At 40.9% G+C, this 16,731-nt stretch overlaps 1 protein-coding gene across 6 annotated transcripts in view; it reads left to right on the top strand.

The window, feature by feature from the left end:
- The first annotated feature begins 324 nt into the window (after nt 1-324).
- Nucleotides 325-16,731, top strand: part of BBX (BBX high mobility group box domain containing) — a 276,768-nt gene continuing 260,361 nt past the window's right edge. For 3 of the 6 annotated variants that reach the window (XM_039244981.1, XM_039244980.1, XM_039244974.1), the window contains exons 1-2: nt 325-449; nt 3,637-3,708. The gene's annotated coding sequence lies outside the window, so the exon portion shown is untranslated. Of the gene's footprint in view, nt 450-870; nt 982-1,874; nt 1,894-2,277; nt 2,297-3,636; nt 3,709-16,731 lie in introns of those variants that run through there. The other 3 variants (XM_039244975.1, XM_039244977.1, XM_039244976.1) reach the window with 3 other exon arrangements.

The raw sequence follows: 16,731 nt of genomic DNA, 5'->3' as shown, positions 1-16,731 counted from the left end.
TTATTACTATAACCCTCCCAAGTCAAAAGGACACCAGTTTCAAGCCTGGCAACTTGGTGCAGACAAGGTTTTCCCTCCTTACCCTACTCTGCTGGGCCTCTGTACCTGTCGTCTCCTACTGTCTACAGGTCCCGAACATTAGAAAATAGAAAATGTGATGATCTTTGTGTGTCTCTAAAATGTGTGTATGTGTGCGTGTGTTTGGGTGTAACGGGCCTTCTGTTTGGCCGCGCGGCCTGTCTGTCAGGCCGCGGGCCAATGGCAGGCTGCCTTATATAAAATGAGTGTTTTCAGTCTCTCCGGGTTGCATGTACTGTATGTGGAGCAGTGTACAGTGAAGCGGAGGCAGAGCGGCTCCGCGAGCTCCTCTCCACTTTCCCATAGAGGAACCCTGACTGGCCGCTGAGGGCGAGCCACACACACGCCCTCACGCCCGGCGAGCCCGCGAGGTAAGCGCCCCCCATCCCCAGCCCTTCCCGGGCGCTCTCCCCGCACTTTCTTTTTTCCTACTCACTTGCGAGCCGCCGGGCTGCAGCCCCAAGGACTCCGCGGCAGGAGCAGCGGCGGCGGCGGCGGCGGCAGCCGGTAGGGTGGACTTGAGGAAGACGGAGGGAACCCCGCGCGTCCGGAGCCGCCGCTGGCCGCTCCGCTCCCGGGGCACTTTCCCCCTCCGCCAAAACTTTGGGTCGAGAGAGGTCGCGGGCGAGGGTCGCGGCGGCCGCGCCGGCTGGGGGCGGGGGGCGCGGAGGCAGTGCCCTGCGGGCGGGAGGCTGGGGGCCGGGCTGGGGAGTAGTAGGCCAGCCGGTGCCAGGCTGCGTTTGCAGCCAGCACCTCTCGACACACAGGCAGCGCCGCCCGAGAGGGGCACGGGCGCCGGGGCGCGGGCAGAAGCAGCCCGAGGAAAACAACAACAGAGCCAGCCCTCACGCCGGCGGGCGGCTCGTGGCCGCCCGGGGAGCCCCAAACTTCATCGCGGCGAAAGTACGTGGATCCCAGCCTGCCGGGGAGGTGGGGCCTGGGGAGCCGGGGCAGGGGAGGAAGGTACGAGGAGCCAGCCCTCGGTGGATTTATCGAACGTTCCGTGTGCGTCGGTGACCGGGAACAGCAGCCCAGTTGCTCGTTCATCTGGAGAGTTGGGATTTGGGTGTTCCGGCCCCGCAGATCGGTGCCCTCTCACCCCCCCACCCCTAACCAAATGCGCGGCGAGTAGGGAAAGTGCTGTTTTAGTGCCAGAGTAACCAGGAGGAAGAATAGGGGGGAGAGGGGGAAGAGGGTGAGGGAGAAGGGGAGAGAGAAGAGGGAGGGAAAGCGGAGGGGGGGGGGGAGACGCGAGCGAGCGAGCGAGAGAGAGAACGGGAGGGAAGAGAGGAGGGGGAAGAGGAGGAGGGAGGCTGTGTCAGGATTTTGCTTGAATGTGGGATTATGTTGTGTCAATAAGTTTAAGGTGGAGAGAGCGAGGCTGGGGGGGGTGGTGGAGGGGAGGAGGAAGGCCTTCGCTGTTTAAAGTCTCATTTCTGAAGGTAAGTTATGGCATTGCATGGTCGCGATGACAGAAAACTTGCAGATCCTTTATCCGGGGATGGGGTCGATGCCTCTAGAAAGAGCTCCCCAGTCCTTTTAAGCCACACTCGTGTTACACTGTTATTTGCTGCGATCCGGGTCGCTAGTAAATTACAGAAATCAGACTCGAGGTTTCTTTTCCTCCTCCACCTCGTCTCGCTCGCTTGCCCTCAGAAATTTATTATTATTTTTTAAATTTCTCGGTATTGTATGAAACTTAAACGTAACTGTGGCCAAACCGGAGTCCAGTCATTTACAAGGACCCTCAAATCCAAGGATCTGGAACACGTTTCTGTGTGAAATATTCGCGATCATTTCTGCTAAATGAGGAAGGTAAAACGAAACGATGCAAAAAGCTAAGACACAACATGTACGACAGAGGGGGGGGGAGAGGGAGAGACGGAGAGAGAAGCTATTTTTTGCTTTCCTTTCTGTAGAAAGGAAAATAAAACGTGCATTCCCCTTCCCTCCCGGTGTGTAGGGGCTAGTCCATATTTTAACCGTCTGAGGACAAATTAGTCCAGGTGGATCCTGTTGAAAAGTTTTCGCGAGGTGGGGTGGAGGTGGGGGCGGTACGAAGGGGAAGGTGGGTGGAGGGTGTGGGGGATGGGGCAGGAGCGAGCTCTGCCGCTGCTAATGGTCATTGGCCTGGGGCTTTGAAACCATTGCCTGTCCTGCTAATGACACGTCCAGTTGTCGTCTCCAGGCCGCCGACGCCGGGCTGCCGGCGACTGGGGTACTTTCCCCACGCGGGGAGGGGCTTTCTTCGCCATCCCCTGGGGTTGCCCACTCGCGGCGTGGGGGCCCCACGCGCGCCCCCCCGACCGCGCGCGCCGCCGCCGCCACCTCAGCTCGCGCGACTTTTGTAGCCAGCCCGCGGCGAGGGGGCGCGGGGGGTCCCCGGCGCGGACGTCCCCGCGCGGCCACCCCGCGTCGGGCCCCACGCGCGCCGCGCCGCGCGGTCCAGGCTCGGAATGGCAGCGCCCGGCCGGGCGGCGGTGCCTCCCCGGGGGGCAGCGGAGGCAGCGGCGGTGGCGGCGGGATCTTCGCCGGGGCCCGCGGGAGGAGGAGGAGGAGAGGGAGGAGGAGGAGGAGGAGGAGGGGAAGGAGGAGGAAGAGGAGGAGAGGGAGGCGTCTTCTGCCCAGACCGCCGCCAGTTCGAGCGGGCACGGCGACGGGGACACCCCACTCGTTGCTCCTCCGTTATGGAAAGGTGCTTAGCAGACTTTTACGCCCGGAGTGTGGGATTTGTACTTCATTTTTCTCTCCCCCCTCTTCCCCAAAGCAAGATGGACTCTATTCCCTTTCTCTTTCTCCCTGTGCCTCTGCCTCTGTCTTGTCAGCCTTTAAGATCGACATTTTGTACTAAGATGCAAACTTGATGGTGACCAGCAACAAAGGCGGGGTGGGATCCCTCGCTCCCTTCCTCCCTCTCGGTTTCCTGGCTCCCCCCACCCCGACCTCCAAGACCCGGTGGCCCTGCACTTGCCGCCCGGGGCTCTGGCGAATGTGTTTCCCGGCTCGGTTCCGATCTCCAATCTCGGGATTGTAACTGGGGCCGGGCGTTTGGGCGACGGCTGTGGCCGCCCCAGGTCTGCAGGGCTGAAGGCTGCGCTACCTGGACCCGCTGCCGTCGCCGTGCTACCTCCGGCCGGCTCCTGGGCACCGTGGAGGCTCGGGCAGCCTATCGATTGCTATGATTTGGTTACTGGTATATTTGTCCTGGGGGCGGCGATCACTTGTGCAAGTTGATGAATGATCGCGGTGTGGGTTTTGGGTTTGCAGACAGGATCAACTTTCAGCTTTGTGCATACGGGGAGTAGGGAATGAGGGTGCTGGAGACACCCTGGAATGCCAGCTGGGTTTCCCTCAGCCTCTGCCCTTTGAATAAAGGGAGCTTCTTTGCTTGTATTGCTCCACAGTTCGCGCGTGGGGGTGGGAGGAAGAGGGGGGGAGGGGTTGGTGGGGAGCTGGACTCCCGGGTTTTGGGGACCTTCCTTCATAGGTGTTGCAGGAGTTGAGACTATTGTAAAGCTCTACCATACTGATGATGTACCTTTATTTGATACTTTATAGGTCACTATCATATGACAAAGGCTTTGCCGCAGTTCATCTTCCTCCCAGTGTACTTTCCATTTGCCTTCCTGGGTAAGTATGCAAACTCTTCCCACAGGGAAGCTGGACAGCTATTAGCAATGACCTAAGGGTCCTTACTGCTCACATAAGAAGGTGGCTTACTGGGGTTCCAACAACCCAGAAAGCTGGTCACCCTCGGTTTCACAGCAGAAATCAATTTATGATCATTAGTGTTTAGAATTCAGTTACTCTTATTATTTAAGATAGTTGAAATGTTTCTCTCACTTTTATCTGCAAGTGTCATTTGAAAACTTATTTTCAAATAGTCATTTAGTTGATAATGAAATTTTACAGAGTTGAAGGCCTGGGAAATTTAATACTAGATAATATGATAGAAAGATTGCAGCCTATAAGTGGAGAGAATTATTAAAAACCCAAGGAAGCATTGTGCAGAATGCCTCTCTAATTATAGAGACTGACATTTGCTTACTCTTTCTTAGGTGCTCTGTCTTGGGTAACTTGTGCTGTTTGTGACAGTTATTTTTGTGGTGGGGAAGGGTGGACTAGGCAGTGTAGTAAATCTAGTATTTAGATATAAAAGGCCTGATATAAAAGGCAAATAACCATTTCCAAATTAATCATAATTGCCTGCAAAATTTGTATACTTAGAGAAATTGGGTATATTTTAGCAGCCTGTATATACAATAAACAATGACTCAGAAGTCCCTTAAGTGCCTTTTTCAGACGTATGCACCCAAATGGAAGAATTGGTGAAATAATGTGTAGGGCAGCAAGTGCCCGAAAAGTTAGTTTGTGAGAAGTAACAGTATAGGTGAGGGTTTATAGGACATTTGAAAGTAGCACGGTGAGCCCACATTGCTTGCAATTGGCCCCTCAATTGTAAGGAACACCTCAGTTATTCCAAGTTGCTGATAAATTAAGAAAACTGGTTGTACTAAATGTGTAAATCAGTTGTGATACTTAATCATGTTTCTGTAATGAAGACGAGAGTTTATATTTTGTGAATGAAAACAGACTTGAACTCAGTTTTCCATAAAAGAAAAAGGAAAGGGACCTTATCTATTTGGGATATTATATTACCATTATATATGTTACTAAAATGTTGTTTTCATATTAAGAGGAATTAGGGCCATGCCTTTCTGGTAGTTTCCATATAGTAGCAAAACATACTTTGACATTGCTGAGAACCGTAGGTGATTAGAAGCTCATTGTCCAACATCTTTCACGGAATGTAAATATCACATTATTTCAGATAGTTAAGAGAACCTCTTAATACGTCACATACCTAACAGCCCTATTGGAATGGTCAGAATGAGATGGTTCTGTGAGATGAATTTAGTGCACAACAAAATATGTGGATTTCAGTGTCTTTGATTTTTTTTTTTTTTTAAAGCTTGTTTGCAAGAGAAGTTTTTCATTTTTGAACATATGGCAAGAGTATTCAGAATGCATTCCTGATTTACTAAAGAACACCACATTTATACATGTGAGGCACATTATTTTGTTCAGTGGAGCAAACTTTTAATGTTAGTTCTTTCCCCATGGAAGTATATTTGACCAATTCAAAATTTTAAATGGGAATCAGTAATTTCCAGAATAAAAGCGATCTGATGAGCTCTTGCATTTCTTTGAGATATCAAACAACTGCTTCATTAAAACAATATTTTCAAGAACAGGCTTGGTCTTTGAAGTCAGAGTAGTTTTTGTAGTGTAAAACTTGTAGTAGTGATCTAAAAGAAGTCACCCTGACCATGAATTACCAGATATTTGCATCTAAAACATATTTATTTGATTTGAAGCTTAATTATCAAAATAAGAATTTAGATAGAGGTTTTGCTATTATATTGCCAAGAGTTTCCAAACTTCCCATTTTATTATTCTGCATATCTCTATTACGTTCTGAAACTGAAGTCTTAATTTGCATTTCACATTTAATGCTAGCTATTAAAACAGGGGTTCATATCTGTTGTTTCTTAGTGCTACATCTTTTAAAGGTACCCTGGTGGGTTAAGTGCACGAGAGACTTCGCTATTAACAAAAACTTGCAATTTTGACACCTTCTATTTTTTTTTAATCCATCTCATCTTTATATCTAAGTTAAAAAAATAAAGTTCTGCGTTTAGGAGTTTGTAAGATAGTTTTGTCTTATACATATAGCTCTGCTATACAACTTGGAAAGTGTATGTCTTTGACTTTATAGATCTGATCTTTATGCTTAATGCATTGAAACAGAGGAGATTTGTTTAGACATTGAAATTAAAACACACCTTTGAGTGAAAGCTAGTATGAACACATAATTATGGTTTGCTTATGCTGTAACCATGTAATTGATAAGGCTTTTTGTATGTAATTAAAAAAAGAAGGAATAGTCTCGAAATAATGTGGCACAATTCATGAAAATCTAACTCAGCAACTAAAGTATAGAACCGTATTTTTCAGTAAAATTACAAGCATAATTTCTAATTAAAAATCAGCCACCATACTAAAAGTTTACATTTTTGTACATTTCATAGAGCATGAGTAAAAGAAGGGCCATATTTTTAACTGCATCTTAAGATGAACATCAAGTACTTTTATATTAGAAATCTTTAATAGAAGTAATTAAGATTTCATAGTTTAGCCCTACTAAAAAAAAACTTCGAAAATAGCCTCATTATCAACATATCTGTTGTACTGAAGGAAATCCTTGATATTATTAATGTCTTAAAAAGTGCAGAAATGTTTAAAATTGTGATACTTAAATGTTACTAAGAAAAGTTACTAAATTTAGGCAATTAATTGGCATATTGCATCATGACCAGCATGGTACACCTGTATTTTAAGATGTAATTTTTTTTTTTAATGCTTATTTATTTTTGAGAGAGAGAGAGAGAGAGTGTGAGTAGGGGAGGGGCAGACACACACACACACACACACACACACACACACACAATCACACAATGTAGAATGCTCAACGAACTGAGCCACCCCAGCACCCCAAGACTTAATCTTAAGCAGTGTTTAACTTAAGAAAAAAATGTTTTCTTGAACTTGGAATTTGAAGTCCACCTTATTTTTTTAACATTTTACCACTGAGGGCATCTTTTAAAGTAGGTCCCAGTGATAGCTTTTTTATATTTTTCATCGACTTTCTTCCTCTCACTATGAAATGAAAACAAACCCAAATTATAAAGACATTGTGATTTCACTACTTGGTTTTTATCACGTGCCCCAGGTATATTGGATACAGGTGGTCTTCAGGCTATACTTTGAGAAACACTCCTCTGAAGGTAGTAAGGACTGAAGCTAAGGATTGAATGAATCTTCCAGCTAGAAGATTCTGTGACTGTAATTCAGTCAGTGGGTTTGTACTACCTCAAGGGCAGTCATCACATACTGTATCAAATTGTAAGAGATTTCTGTATATTAAGTTATACCTGAGGAAAGCACTTTTTGAGTACAGCTTCACTCAACATTCATATGTGTTCATTTTATCCTTTAGAAGACAGTTAACAGTTTGTTGAAATGCTAGGACATCATGTTAAAACTGTAAAGATATATGCAGAAAATCCTCATGTATTAATGGGGATTGCTTACATTTTTTTTTCTTTGAGATGAGATGAGGAAAAGATGAGATGAAAACTGGAGTAAGTACCAGTTACACAATGGAAATACAAAAGAAGGCAAGCCAATAACAAATTATATATAAAAGTATATATAAATACAAAGACGAAAGACTAATACATGAAAGATGTAAAGGATTGATTATAGACCATGAAGCATTGACATACCTACCAAAGTATAAACTTAATAAGTTAAAATATAGGAGTCAGTTCAAGGATCAAGATAATAAAATAACTTCAGTTCTGAGGAGGTTGTATAAAATACAAAGTTAAAATAAGAATGAGTTGAATTTTTTGAAGTCTTAGGAAAATAAAACGATACTATAAAATATTGATTAAATAATTAAACCAATAGTTAAACATGGCCCTTAGGTGAAGAGATCGAGGAATAAAACTGAAATTCCTAGAATGGAATAACTGAGATCCTAAAATGGGCACAGAAATGTTGGGTTTTTGGTAAAGGGAATATTTAAATAAAACACTGATAACTTATTTCAAAGGAGAAATAAGAGCAAGAGTAAAAATTGTTTAAAGCAGTTATATTAAATGTCTTTGAGATTTATGGTGAGAAATACCTTTTATATCCTAATCTGTGTATAAAAGCTGTAACAAAAGTTTCCTGAAATAGTATTAGGACCAGTACTCTCTGATATTTTTTACTTCTATCTAATCTTTGTAAATCTGATGTGTTCTGAACTATTTTATTTAAAAAATTATGATGTTATTCATTAAATTGATTTTATGACTTACAATTTGAAAAACACAAACCTGGAGGACTTGTTAAAAATGGAGGTCCCCAGGGGTGCCTGACTGGCTCAGTTGATAGAGTGTGCAGCTCTTGATCTCGGGGTCGTAGGTTCATGCCCCACACTGGGTGTAAAGATTACTTATTTTTATTATTATTTTTTTAACATTTATTCACTTTGGGGGAGGAGGGGCAGAGTGAGAGGGAGACACAGATTCTGAAGCAGGCTCTAGGTTCTGAACTGTCAGCACAGAGCCCGAAGTGGGACTCAAACCCATGAGCTGTGGGATCATGACCTGAGCCGAAGTTGGATGCTTAACTGACTGAGACATCAGGTATTCCAGGTGTAAAGATTACTTAAAAGTAAAATCTTAAAAACAATGGAGGTCCCCATGTCCCATATCCAGATAAGTGTGACTGAGGTGGGGCCCAGGAAACTAGCTCTTCAGTGACTCTGAAGCCAAGTTTAAGGTACTCTGACACACTTTGAGAACTCTGGTGTAAGGGACAGATGGCTGAAGAGGGAATAGGAGTCATGCACTGAATGTGGGGCTAACGTTCTTTGACTGATGAGTTCTCTTCCAGCTTCAATCTGTGGCTGTATTTCAGTCAGCATGTTTGCAGTACTGAGAGAGCCCTTGTCATCCTCTGTTGATACTCCCAGAGTAGCAGGTGTAGTACAAGGAGCAGAGGCTTAGAAGCCAAAGATCCCTGGATCCCACTACTGTTGCCCCTCTTGCTTACCGACTGAGGAATGTTAAGCATGTTACTACAGAATAAACTTTCATTATTATATGTAAAAGGGCATATTAATACTTCGCATGTAACAGAATGAGAATTACAGTAGACCGTAACGTCTGCAATGACCCTTATCCACAGTCAGAACTCAATACATGTTTTTATAGTTTTATCTCACCTCATCCCATCTCCCACTAAGTTTGAAGTTTCTTGAAGCTGTGCCTTTTAGTTTTTTTAACATCCTTTTTTTCTTTCTTCTTCTTTTTTTTTTATTTTAAGTAAACTCTATTCCCATCATGGGGCTCCAACTCATGGCCTCAAGATCAAGAGTTGCATGCTCTGCCAACTGACCCAGCCTGTGCCTTTTAATTTTTGTTTCCTCTAAAGTACAATTGACCCTTGAACAATACTGAGGTTGGGGTGCCAATCACACCCCACTCCTGCGCAGTCAAAAACCTGCATAGAACTTTTGACTCCCCAAGAACTTAACTACTAATAACCTACTGTTGACCAGAAGCCTTACTGATAACATGATAACATAAACAGTTGATTAACACATATTTTGTATGTTATATGTATGGTATCACATATATATGTATATATATTACAATAATGTAAGCTAGAGAAAAGGAAATGTTATTAGGAGAATCCTAAGGAAGAGAAAATACATTTATATTACTGTACTGTAAATATCCATGTATAAGTAAGTAGACTTACTGAGCTCCATGTTGTTCAAGGGCCAACTATAATTCTCAACCCTGGTGTCCAGAAACATTGGTGCATTTTAAACTGGATGTGACGTGTTAGATAAGTACTTTATTACTAAAGAAAGAAATAGTAAGAATAACAAGGATAAAAGTGACAAATAACTGAAGCATTCCATAGTTAAGTATGGTGCCCCTTCAAATTTGGGGAATGATTTCCCTACCTCTTTAAAAAGACAGCCCAGGACAAGAGGGTAGCTCTTTTCGTATTTCAAAGTGGTTAGTTGACAGCACTGGATATTCTCTCTGGTGACTTTGTTCCATCTTGGAATGTTTTAGAGCATCAGTTCTCAAATTTTCTTCTGCTAAGACACATGTGACTGATGTTTACACATAGGGCATTACAATTTCCCTGGTTATAGACTTAGATAAATTATGTGGTAGTTGTCAGTGTGATAAAGTCACTGCATTCCTTATCAAGAAGATAAATCAGAATATAAGTGAGAGTGATACTATCATAATGAAAACTTTGAATACACCAATATACAAACATGTAAAATTCTTTATAAACTGTGGTACTTTGTTCATAACTAATTACTGGGCATTCCTCACAACCAATTAAAACTTACCCTTGTGTCAAGGCATGAAGATTGAGAAGCATTACATCCGGAGTGCGTAACAAATTACATTGCACAGAATAGGCACTTAAATAAAAAAGAGGGGCAGGCTAAGGAGAAGATGAATGGGAAATACACCAAATCCCTGAAATCTCAAACAATGTGAAAACCAAAGCTAGGAAAAATGCAACATGTGGTTAAATGCAAAGAAAAGTACAAAAGACTTTAAGTATCAGGGTTCTCAGACTTTCCTATCGTACTGAAATACTCACTACTTCTAACATAGACATTCATTTAATTTATTTGACTAAATAACTTTGTGTTTCCTAATTTCTAAGGTTATATTTGCCAGGAACATCTTTATACTTTGCTATATTTTAATTTAGCTTAGATTTTTTTTTTATCTCCAATACATTAATAAACTTTATATATTTTGCAAATATCTTTATATTTTGAAGTGTAATGGTATTGGATATACATTCACAGTCCTTTATCTAAAAAATCTCTGAAAAACTAAGGTTTTTTTTTGTTTTGTTTGTTTTGTTTTCCCCCTCCAAAAGTTTGGCATCAAAACTCATTTGGTGGCAGAACCTGACCTAAACTGTCATGGGCTTGTTTGAAGTAGTTTTAAAGCCTACTAAGGAAGGATGTTCACATATTCTGCTGTAGAAATAGTAATGTATTTGGCTATGAGGTGCTATCGTAGATCTAGCTAGGATTGTTACGTAATATATGCTGTATGCTCCATCTGACCTTTAAGACTCACAAAAATCTGAAGCATACCTGGACCTAAGGGTTTCAGATAAGGGACTGTGATCCTATTGTATTTAACTTTCTTAGTTCACAGAGTAAAATTGTTTGGTATTCCTACCCATTTAACTCTGGGAATATCCTTTTGCTGATTTTGATCACTGATCATCTGAATATGTTGAGTTCATTGTAAACTGGTGAATCATGTAAGATATCCTAACAAGATATCCAAACATTATATATTAACTTAGTCAAACTGTCTGTTGAAACTCTGTGACTTCAGTTATGAGGGTAGAAGGCACCAGAGGTTATAAAGTTAGCTAAGCCAAAATGGTAGTTAACGTTTATACCTCCTAAGTTGAGTAGTGTGAAGGGCTCCTTCCTAGGTAAGGGAAGATTAAACACACACACATACCCAACCCACTCCACCCCAGCCATTAGTTGAACCTCATCTGTCCATTTTTACATTGTGATTCCTCTTTTGTATTTGTTGTGGTTGGTACCTCATTAAACAAACACACACATTGAAATCTGTAGTTGAAACTTCTACCATGTTGGACGTTTCTCATATAATGGTGGGCAATATTTAGGCAACTTTCATTATGGTTTACTGTTATGAGAGGCTTCAAGAAGGGGTTATATTTCCTTTATATATTGCTACTTGCACATTCTTTCATTCTATCAGAAAAGTAAAAAAAGAAAGTGTTTTCTGCAAATTTAGTCTATTCTCAGGTGAGAATAATGTTTTTGGATTGTATTGTTTCATAGAGGTTCTAGATATCTTTATTTTCAATAATTAACCATGAAATGGGAAGAAAGATTTTTCCTTTGTACTTTTTTTTTTAAGTAATCTCAATGTGGGGCTCAAACTCCCCAACCCAAGATCAAGCCACATGTTCTACTGACAGAGCCAGCCAGGTTCCTACTTTTAATTTCCTATAAAAGCAGTATAGAAAAACGTAAAGTAGGGGCGCCTGGGTGACTTAGTCGGTTAAGCGTCCGACTTTCGCTTAGGTCATGATCTAGCGGTTCGTGGGTTCGAGCCCCGCGTCGGTCTCTGTGCTGACTGCCGGCTCAGAGCCTGGAACCTGTTTCAGTCTGTGACTCCCTCTCTCTCTGACCCTCCCCTGCTCACGCTGTCTCTCTCTCTCTCTCCTAGAAATAAATAAAACATTAAAAAAAAAAATTAAAAAAAAAAAAAAGAAAAACGTAAAGTATAATGTGAGGAGGAGTAGACAGGGCACTCTGTGAATAAAGTTAATAGCTGTATCCTGACAAAATTTAAATCAGGCTTCATTTGATATAGACTGAAATGGTTAATGGCTAAAGAAAGTTTTTCTTCTTTAATTATTTTTTGATACAGCTATATCCTTTGGTGTAGGAAAACCACATTGAGTAATTCAGAGAGTGTCTTATTAGCAGTGCTGATTCTTTTAATCTTAAAAAATGCTGAGTTGTTTTTCAGCTTCTGGTGCACCTCTCGAAACTCACCCAAGTGTAGAGTTCTCATTGACTGCAAAGGGAATGTGGTAGAGCATAGAACAAAATGGGAAATTAATTCTCTACATCCAGCTGTCAAATTTGGATTATCTTTTCAGTTACAGAAGTTATCTATTTTTCTCTCTTGTCCTCTCTCCCTTCTTGTCCCCTTTTGTCCCCCTTCTTTCTCCTCCCTTCTCCTTTCTCTCATCCCAGTACTAACCAGGCCTGCCCCTGCTTAGCTTTCAAGATAGTTGGCCATGGGCCTTCCTATCCTTCTTTCTATCCTCACTGATGTCTGTTTTTCTGTATTTTCTTTTTCTTTCAGCCTTTTATTGTATTCACTCGTGTGCAGTCAGTGATACTACCTGCAAATAGTTGAGAATGAGAGTATGGAATTGAACTTTTTTCTTTTTACCATTATTTGATTTTAAAGATTTTTTGTAGTTTTGAGTTACTTTAGTAATTATCACTACTCGTGTAATAAAGTTGTTAACATACGAATTGTAGACTTAAACACCGTTTCCTACATAGAAATGTCAATTAGGAAGGGATTACATGAGGCAAAGTCACCTGTTATTACTATGAAATAAATTGAAGTAAACTCCTTATCCAATCATTTCTGGGCTTTAGGGTGATAGGATGAATGAGTTTCATTTATATTTAAGAGAAAGTTGAAAGCAGATTTTTAGAAGAGTTTCCCACACACTATTTTACTTTGGGAGGAATGGAGAAAGATAATTTGGCCTGAGGGTGTTCTTATGAAGCACAAGTTTTATTTTTACTACTTTGTTTTTCACAACAACTTTCTGATGAGAGGTAACCCTATTTTAGTGGCAAAGAGATAAAGTGTTAGGTTAACTAACTTGTCTGAGGTCACACAGGTAGCAAGAGACTGCCAGGATTAGGAGGCCTGTCTGCAGGGCCACAGTCTCTTGGGCTTTTTCTATATTTACCTCCTTTAGGGCCACATTCCAAGAGGTTAGAACTGAAAGTTTTGGGGCAACTTTTAGCCAAGAATTCCTCCCAATTTTTCTTTCTCTCAAAAGAAAAATCTTCATTTTGAAGTCATAGGGTTGAACACTACTCTCTTTTTTTTTAAGTTTTTTTAAAGTTTTATTTGTTAGCCAGGAGCCCGCCTTGGGGCTGGAACTCATGAACTGTGAGGTTATGACCTGAGCAGAAACCAAGAGTGGGACGCTTAACCAACTGAGCCACCCAGGCCCCTCTACGACTTTATCATTCTTAAGGGAAGTAGATGAGAAAGTTTCTGAACTGGGGTCTACTGGCAGTTCTCATCAGTGAGATCACAGTCAAAGACTAAACCAACCCCAAACTTAGTTTATAAATTGACAATTGGCGAACTTTCTTTCTAGTTGATATATCTATTATAGAAATGTCTAATAACAATAGTTACTGATTGTACTATTTATTAATTCCTCTGGTACATCAGTAGAAATCATTTATTCTTACATGAGGAGATTTGAGTTTTCAAAGCTGAATGTTCTGTCATGTTTTTACTTTGGTACTTATTTTATTTTACACAAATCTATACATTTATCTATATTGATACAGATACCTCACATACTTTTTTTGTTATTGAATTATAGTTGATAGATGATGTTATATTAGATTTAGATGTACAACAGTGATTTGACAGTTCTATTCATTGCTTAGTGCTTATGGTAAGTGTATCACCATATGTCACTGTACAATATTATTATAGTATTATTGCCTATATTTCCTATGCTGTACTTTTCTTCTTGGTGGCTTATACATTTTATAACTGGAAGTTTGTACCTGTTAATTGCCTTTACCTGTTTTGCCCATTTTCCCATTCTCCTCCATCTGGCAACCACCAGGTTATTCTCTGTAGTTAAGAGTCTGGCTTTTGTTGGTTCATTTGTTTTGTTTTTTTAGATTCCACATATAAGTAAAATCATATGGTATTTCTCTTTATCTGTCTGACATATTTCACTTAGCACAATACTTTTTAGGTACATCCGTATTGTTTTACATTGCAAGACCTCATTCTTTTTCATGGCTGAGTAATATTCTGTGGTGATAGTGGTGATGATGTGTGAGACATCTTTATCCATTCATCTATTCATGGACACTTGGGTTGCTTCCATATCTTGGCTATGGTAAATAATGCTGGAATAAACATAGGGGTGCATGTATCTTTTTGATCAGTGTTTTGTTTAGGTAAATACCCAATTGTGGAATTAGTGGATCATATGGTATTTCTATTTTTTAATTTTTTGAGGAACCCCCCATACTGTTTTGCAGAATGGCTGCACCAATTTGCATCCCTGTCAAAAGTGCATGAGGGTTCACATTTCTCCACCTCCATGCCAACACTTGTTATTTCATGTCTTTTTGATACTAGCCGTACTGACTGGTGTGAGACTCTGGAACTTTTTAATGCAGTAAAACTTGGTTTGCAAGCACAATTCATTCTGGAAACATGCTTGTAATCTAAAGCTTATATATCAAAGCTTGTAAACATGCTTGTGTATCAAAGTGAATTCCCCCCCTAAGAAATCGTGGGAACTCAGATGATTTGTTCCACAACCCAAAAATATTCATATAAAAATGATTACAATACTTAATATAATATAAAATAAAAAATCAGAAAATCTAAAGAAAAATAAGTTAACCTGTACTTACCTTTGAAAACCTTTGTGGCTGGGTGTGAGGGAGACAAGAGAGGAGGGTTTTTTTTTTTTTTTTTTTTTTAATGTTGATGCTTTGAGAGAGAGAGCTGGAGAGCGCCAGAGGGAGACAGAATCTGAAGCAGTCTTTTGACTCTGAGCTGTCCACACAGAGCCTGACACGGGGCTCAAACTCAAAAACCACAAGATCATGACCTGAGTGGAAGTTAGTCGCTTAAACTACCAAGCCACCCAGGCACACTGAGAGGAGGGCTATTGGATAGGAAGACTTTGACTATCACTAATGGAATCAATGTTATCTATTGGCTCAATGGAATCTTTTTCTCATGGGAGCCATTGTATACACTCACACAGATGTTGACTATAGTACAGTATTAATAAATTCTTGTCATATGGTGTATTTAATGTAACTGGCAGTAAGGCAGCAGAGGAAAGGGTCTCTGTCTGCAGGCAGTCTGACCTAGAATGAAGCAAAGCATTCCTAAGCTTTCTCTTGTATGGAGAAGCAAAGGACTGTCCATAGGTGCTTTGAAGTGACAGAAAATACACTAGTGCCAGATGTGGCCACCTTTCAATGTTCTGAAAAATTACTTATTTCTGCCAAACACCATGGCCTGAGGTGGAGCATCTGAGTATGAGAGACCATCACCCACAAATCCCACAAAGAGAGAGAGAGAGAGAGAGAAAAGAACCATTGGCTCAGTTGTGATCATGTGACATTTAGTGTCACATACTACTCGTATTGCAAGAGATCGTTTATCAAGTTAAAATTTATTAGAAATGTTTGTCTCGAGGAATACTCGAACAAGTTACTCGCAATCCCACAATCCAAGGTTTTACCCTGCTTAATTGGTGAGTATATTTTATTAAAGGAATTTATCAATATAACATGGATGGTGCTATAAAATAGTTTTCTGTCATTTGTTTTGAAAATAAGTTCAAATGAGTAGAAAAATTAGGTGCATTCGTGGACTTTATTCTTTCAGAGTAACTGATCAAACAAGAATTAGATATAGGGTTAGTCAGAAGTTATCCTCTTTTTTATTTCTTTTATGTTTATTTTTGAGAGACAGAGAGAGCGTGAGTCGGGGAGGGCAGAGAGAAGGAGACATAGAATTGAAAACAGGCTTCAAACTCTGAGCTCTATCCTCTATAAGAATAGAGCCCAACACAGGGCTCAACCTCATGAGCCACGAGATCATGACCTGAGCCATGACCGGTGTTTAACTGCCTGAGCCACCCAGGTGCCCCAAAAGTTGTCCTTTTTTGAACTGGCTTATGGGTGCTTTGATTTATTTTTACCTAAGAAACTTATTTCTCCTGTGATTAAGTAGAGATTTTATAAATTACATGTTTGTATACAAGAAGCAAATCATTTAGAAAATAACATTACTTTTTTTGTACTAAGAGCCCTATTCATCTGAAATTAATAAAATTCTTTTATTTTTGCAAATTCAGCAAAATCAGAGATATACAGATATGGAAGATAAAAAGTTTGTCATTCTTTGTTGTTTTTTTACTGACTTCTCTTTTTGCCTGATCTGTGAAACATGTAAAGAGGATACTTACTTACCTATTTTGGCATGGTAATTTTTGTCGAAGATAATCTTACTAAGAATGTGCCCTTGAGTTATTTTAGCCACATGATACTTTATCAAAAGTGGTAGACTTCCATTTCTTGTGTTTCATTCCCCTCCCCCACATCAATACTTCTATACTGTTCTCATTCAAGTAGGTGGGTTTTCTGGCATTTGACACCATTCT

Source organism: Hyaena hyaena, unplaced genomic scaffold (genome assembly GCF_003009895.1).
Source record: "Hyaena hyaena isolate Hyena2069 unplaced genomic scaffold, ASM300989v1 scaffold_251, whole genome shotgun sequence".
Taxonomy (NCBI): domain Eukaryota; kingdom Metazoa; phylum Chordata; class Mammalia; order Carnivora; family Hyaenidae; genus Hyaena; species Hyaena hyaena.
The sequence above is the reverse complement of the archived record's forward strand: the minus strand, read 5'-3'. Positions and strand labels throughout refer to the sequence as shown.